Genomic DNA, 7,237 nt, shown 5'->3' with positions numbered 1-7,237 from the left:
TATAATTGAAACTGTTTATTTGCAAATTCCCTGAATGGGAAATCTTAACCTCTGCTATAAAAACCTCCCTACCCAGGTAAGAAACTGGACAATTAATGTTTAAATAAGCCCAAACAAAGTTTAGTTAAGTGGGCTTTTGATCCATTTAGAGAGGCATTCCTTTACAGAAAGTTGGAATCCCTGTGTTTTTAGTAAAAGGTCATGATTCATGGTATCTAATACGATGGTTAGAAACTTTGCCGTTTAGGATCTGTTGGCATAAATGGGTGAACAATTTTATAAACTATTGGCCTGCTTGGGTGTTTTGGTTTTGGTTTTATCCCAACCCATTCCTTACATGTAGGTTCAATCTTCTCAGTATTTGGTTACCGGTTCAGTTGAAACCAGGAAAAGTAACTTTGTAGTAATGCGAATGTTAATCCAATTGTATATTGTTTACTTTATTGTAAATACTGGTGAACAGTGGTCAATAAATAGTTTTATATTCATGTAGTTAGAGTTTTTTTTCCTCCATTACTACCAATTGGGAGTCCTGGTGTGATGTGTCAGACTGCAAAACCATTTGAACTGCAAATTGGCGGTTCAGCCTCACCAGCTGCTCCTCAGAGACCCTATACAGAGTCCTATAAGTTGTGTGGTGCTTGGGTTAATGCACTGGACTGCAAAGTCGGCGATTCAAGCTCACCAGCCACTCCTTGGTTGGAACTGCCTCAACAGCACTTGATGGAGTCGTGGTGTGGTACTATGGGATAAAGCATAAAGTTGGCAGTTCAAACTCACCCACAACTTCTTGGACTGCTATACAGGGTTTGAACTGATTCCACAGCACTTAACGAGGAGCCTTGGTAGCAGTATAGGATCAGTATTGGACTGCAAACCAAAGTGGTTTAAAATCTATAAGCCACTCTAGTAAAAAGACTTCTGCACCCATGTAAGATTAACAGCCTCAGAAACCACATATATATATAGTTACCATGCATCAGAATTGATTCAGTGGCATTGGGTTTAGAGGCTTTTTCAGTCCCTGTTTCCTGACCCCTTCCACATTGAAAGCCAACGACATAGTATTTTCCAATCTTATCTGTGTATCTTCCCTGACACTTGCCTCTTGTAAAGATCTTTGTGATTATGTCTAAAGCAATAAACACCAGGGATTAGGTTTACAGCCATCCTATGGTCAGTTGGAACAGAAAAGGCAGGGCTCAAACCAATCAGCCTCTTGAAAACCCTATGCAGAGTTGCTAGAAGTCCGAATCTACTCAGCGTCTCAATACAGAATAAAGTGCTGGTGGTACAGTAGCTAACCACAAGGTTAGTGGTTCAAATCCACCAGAGGGAGAATAAGCTCTGCTGTTAAGATTTAGACTCGGAAACCCTGTAAAGCTGTTTTTTATTCTATTTAATTGGAATAGATGAAGTCGGTGGGTTTAGTGAATTTTTTGGAATAATCTAACAAAAGGAATTTCCAGACAGGTGACTTTCAGATACAGGGTTCTAAAAATAACCATTCTTCCTACAGCACTTTCTGTTTCTTAATTGGGTCCAATAATCAGTTGGAATGGCCACACACAGCTCAGACAGTACTCACCACATGGTTTATTAGTGAAGTTATAGCAAGTCACAATTCATGGTCAGAAATGCTCAGAACACAGCACTCCACATAAGCCTAAGCTTGAAGGCACTTAGCTCTGACTCCATGGGTCAGCAAACCTAGCTCCCCACTTAAGTGCCTGGAAGTACCCCACTTTACAAGCAAGCTTCCTACCCAAAGTCACTCAGCTTTGCTTGCTCCATGGGCTGGGAAGTCTAGTGCTCTGATTCTCGGTTCTGCTGCAGTTGCTCTTCTACTACAATGTCACAGCTTTCAGTTCCTGGGTCAAAGAGCTTCAATGCGCAGGGATCTCGGGATCCATAAGACACACTCCACTCCTGGCCCTTATTTAACAGGAGTAAGAGCTCCCCTCCTGTTTCTGAGATTACTTTTTTAAACCCTTGCTAGAGTTACAGGTTTTTACTATTAAAATTAGCACACCTGAATCATTTCATCCTATCAGTCTCTTTCTCCACCCAACGGAAGATATGTTAGGTGGGAATTACAGATTGCCTAGGAGAGACATTAGCTAATACACAGAAGTTAGGACTTTAACATATGTTTTGGAGGGACACACTTCATAATACAAGGTAATCTTTCCATCTCAAGCTTCTTAATCACATCTGCAAAGTGCCTTTGGCCACAGACAGGTTGAAGGAATTGGTATGTGGACAACAGGTATGTTGTATAAGAATTGAGCACAAATCATTCAAATTCTTGAATCCTTGAATTCTAGATCATTAGTTGGAGGGGGGTAAAAAGGCCTGATTTTTTCATCATTTCTACTTTTATATACTTTATAGATAAAATACACTTGTGACAGGTTATACTAGAGAAATTTATAGAGAATTTAAACCTAATCTCTCCCTCTTCATATATGTACATAACTTATTATATATTTCTTCACCTCAGTGTACTACATACATTTACATTTTGTTCTTTTAACCAAAGTGATTGTACTTTTTGTACCCAATTTATGTCAGACCATCCTATCCAGTAAATACAAAACAGCACCCTATTCCAGCCCTGGTGGTGCCATAGTTAAGCCCTAGGCTGCTATTGAATGGTTGGAGGGTCTCAGGTGAGAAGAACTGACAAATCCCCTGTAGAAATGACAGCCTAGAAAACCCTAGGAGCAGTTCTACTTTATCACTGGGGGGGCCCATGAGTTGAAATGCACTAGGGAACCCAGAAACATTGTAACACAGCTGCTAATCAATTGAGCCAGATTGCCTGCAATGGAATCTGCTATTGTTTGATGTTGAACAAGTTACTTCACCTGTCTGCTTCATTTTCCTGGTCAGTAGTAATAGATTTCCACCGCCACCACCCCTTAGGTTGACATAAGAATATATGCACTTAAAAAAAAAAAGGGAATATATGCACTTAAAACCAAATGAAAACACTTTGGCTGGAGAATCAATTCTGAATCAGTGACCCTATCAGACAGACTAAGGTTTCTATGGCAATTAATCTTTTTCTGTTTGTTTTGTTTGGCACATCCATCTTACAAGATTTATTTGTATGATCTGGAGTCATGGTGTGGCCCTGTAGACTAAGCACTGGACTGCTAACCACAAGATCCATTGTTCAAACCCACCAGCTGCTCCTTGGAAACTCTACACATGGTCACTGAGTTGGAACCTACTCAAAGGCACTTGCCAACAACACAACAGTGTAAGACAGGTCTGTGAACCTGCCCCAGAGAGGAGACTTGCTAATAAAATATTAACATTTCTAAATTGACACTGTGCTCTTGCTCCTCTGTATTTTAGTTGCATTACCATAGGAATGAAAATGATCTCCTAAGTCACGCAATGATGAGAGGGGTCCCTCAGCATTAACAGCACCATGGAGGACAACACACACTGCAGGTTCTTACCATCCCCCAAGAAAGCAGCAAATCCCTCCTCTTGCCTTCCTTAGGACCAAAGCTGCCAAAGATTTAAAGGTCTTAGGTTCCTAGAAAACCACATCCACAATCACTTTGTTGAGTTCCACTTTGCACCCAAACTGCTGACAATGACCAGGTACTTCAGGACTTGTTCCTGGGAAACAGCTGTGATTCCATTAATCCAAAGTGCTTCATTCTTTGTGCTTTTGTGGATTTTCTAAAGGCTCTAATAGCAGCTCTGACTGCCAGCCTGGAAATGTTGAGTGTACTTCAGCACTTCCTTGAACTCACCAGGCAGTTCTTCAGCCACAAACCTGTGACATGAGGAAGACTCAGGTGCTTCTGTGCTGGTGCAATGTAGTTAATCATTTGATGTCTCTTCTAGCTGTAGTCTTTGTAAACTCCCACCAAATTACTTTTTCCTGATGGGTCTGGGAAGAAGTTGATGGATTGATTGTATGAATCAATTGTGAGTGGTTGTTAAAAAGATTAATTATAACAATTTGGGATTTTAACATGTCAAAAGCAGGAGAGGGGGCGGGATTTCACTACCATCAAAGAAGAACCAGGAATAGAGCATGTTCTTTGGACCCCAAGATCCCTGCACATTGAACCTCCTCAACCCAGGGGCAGAAAGCTGTGACTTTGGAAGAGGAACAGAGGAGCTGTGGCAGAAACAAGAGGCAGAGCAGTCGGAGGGGAAATAATGTTAAGGTGCTTGACTGTCTTATGGAAACTGGTTTCCCTTGCTTACTAGTGGGAAATAGACTCTATTTCCTACTAGTGTGAAATAGACAATAAAAGTGTGACAGAAATAGACGCTAGTGTGAAATAGACACTATTGCTCACTACTGTGAAATAGACACTGTGTGATAGAAAGGAATATTGGAAAATATGATTACAGAAAGCTTGTAAGCCCATTTTCAACCTATAAATGAAAGGGGCACTAGAATTTACTGTAGAAATAGGCTTCTTGTTAAGCCTTTGTAGAGAATGGGGCCGTAAGGAGAATCCTGAGCCCCATCCAGAACCTTATGAGGTGGGACATTCCCACTTGAAAGGACACACAGACCAACCAGAGGTGGGATATTTCCACTTGAAAGGACACGCACACCAACCAAACTAGAGCAACAGAAGATTCTGGAAAGACCAGCAGGAAAGAAAAAACATACAGATGGCTGTCACAAGAAAAAGCAAGGTATTCACCTGTGAACTTTCAAGACAAGAAAAATCAGCCCATCAGAATAAACTCCCTTCTAAATACGAAACAAAAAGGGGATACACAAGAAGCCTTGGTCTACTTATGGGTGGAAGTGAGTGGAAATGCAGCAATGAAGATATGGGCTGAGTTCGACCATGTTCTGTAGACACCGATTGACCTTGAGAGAGAGAAGAGGAAGGGCTGGTTGGTCTGAAGTTTAGGGAGACTTCAGAACTCCTGAGCCCATGGACATGGACATAGTCACTGGAGACTAGAGCTGAGAGTGAAGTGACCAGGTGAGCTGAAGTATGGGAAGGTGTACAAGAACGCCCAAACTTGTAGACAGTACCCATTTGACCTAGCTTGGATGGCTTAATGATCAGAACTAGATTAGAGAAAGAAAAAGAACTTTGATACAGAAAGCAAGTATAAATTGCTACAATTTGATGAACTTGAGCTTTGCTTATGGATGTGTCATTGTTACGTGCCATCGAGTTGGTTCTGACCCATAGCAACCCAGTATAGGGTTTCCGAGGAGCAGCTGGTAAACTTGAACCACGATGGATGTAGTTGCTCAAAATCCCAAGTAAGAAGGAAGGAGTCTTCACATCAAAGATCAAGCCTATTCCCTCAGTACACAGAGTTGAATAGGGCCAGGCAAGGAGCTCTGGTAGCATAGTGGTTATCAATAAGGCTGCTAATCTCAAGGTCAGCAGTTCAAAACTACTACTCTAGTGGTTCCACAGGAGAAAAGTGAGGCTTTCTGCTCCTGTAAAGATTTACAGCCTCAGAAACCCTATGCAGGGTTGCTATGGGTTGGAACCGACTCAGTGGCACTTAACAACAACAACTTAGACACTGGCTATCAAAAATGGGGTGGGGGACTACAAAGGCACAAAGTGACTGGCTTATAAGTTTTCAAAAGTGCTTCATTTCAGAATGAGGGGGTGGTAAAGTAGACTCCCCAATGAATAGTTTTCCTCTTGTCTAGATGGATATGGTGAAAGGAGATGGGGGAGCATGGGGATAGGAATTTATGGTTCAATAATGAGTAATTGTTTTCAGGACTAATAGCAATTGTCACAACTGTAAAGGTAGAAGATGTAAAACAAAAAAAGGGGAGTAGCAAATCTTTCATTACAAGAACAGAGGACCCTAGAAGCATCAAGACGGAAGAACATTAGCGGAGCTTGGGACCCTAACCAGAGAAACAGCAACACCAGAGATAGAGGCAGAGATGATATCATGGAGAGATAGAGCAGCTGAGAACTCTAGACCCATAGAATGAGAAAGGCTATATGCTTATGGGCAGGAGGCTGGCTTGCAAAATAGGCTCTTTGGTTGTTTAATGAATATATATTCTCTGTGTGTTTGTGTACATCAAAAAGAAAGAGGGAATAGAGGATAAATACTGTTAACCGATGGTGCATGGAGGGATTATAATTATTGCAGTGAAGCAAAATATGATTGGTTAAGTGCAAAACTGATGATCTGCCCTGTAAACAATCACTCAATTCACAATAAAAACTTAAAAACAAAATAACAGAGAGCAGCTGACTTCTCAGACCATGGAACAAATAAAGCTGAATGACTTTGGGCAGGAGGTTTGCTTGCAGAGAGGGGTGCCTCTAGGTACTTAATTTGGGCAGCTAGGATTGCTGACCCAGGGTGCTAGAACCTAGTGCCTTCAGGATAGGGATTTTGGTGACTTGGTTTATCCTGTGGGCATGTGTCAGCAACCCTAAAAAAAACTTTGTAACACTGGCCAGTACATGAATAATTTTTTTTTTTTTTTAAAGAAAGATCAGAATGAGGCTGGTCCCTATGAGGCAGAGGGTAAAGATACCACAAATGTCTGAATTTTTCCAACATATTATACCATTCCATAGTCCTTGAAATCAATCACCAATCCTCCTCTCCCTCACATCCCAGTGTTCTGCAACACAATGCAATGTCCAAGGAAGTGGTTCACGAAATTGTGGAAGTTGTCAAGTCCAACATCTGTAGTTCAAAGGTCAGTTTGGAGGATTCTTCTCACCCATATAATCTCAGGAACTGAATAACCCAAATCAGAAGGTCAGATGGCAGACTGTTGATGCACAGGCTGCGGATGCTATTGAGTCAGGTCAAGTGATAGGCTGAAAGTCCCACAAACCAGAGATTAGACATGATGAGTCAGATGCAAGATCCAGAGCAAGAGAAGGAGAACAAACAGGATGGTGGATCAGGTAGATGTGCAGTAAGGAGCTCCGTCAGCAACAACACAGAATACTGGATCAAGCAGCCTCAGGGGATGGTGCCAGAACTCTGAACCACATATAAAGGAATATTTAGAATGTTAGAAGGCTTACAGCTAGAGGAATTTGTAGCAAAAGCAAGAAATCCATAGCTTTCTAATTCAAGATGCTCAGCTGCTCCCAGAGTCACCATCTTGGGCGAGACCAAGCGGGGGAAGGATCAGAGCAACCACGGATGCCTGACAGAACCAAAGATAAAGGTGTGGACATTCTTTTTTTTGCATCTGTTCATTGGTCTCTTGCTGTCTGCACAC

This window comes from Chrysochloris asiatica, unplaced genomic scaffold (assembly GCF_000296735.1).
Source record: "Chrysochloris asiatica unplaced genomic scaffold, ChrAsi1.0 scaffold00006, whole genome shotgun sequence".
Lineage (NCBI taxonomy): Eukaryota > Metazoa > Chordata > Mammalia > Afrosoricida > Chrysochloridae > Chrysochloris > Chrysochloris asiatica.
This window is presented reverse-complemented; position numbering follows the sequence as displayed.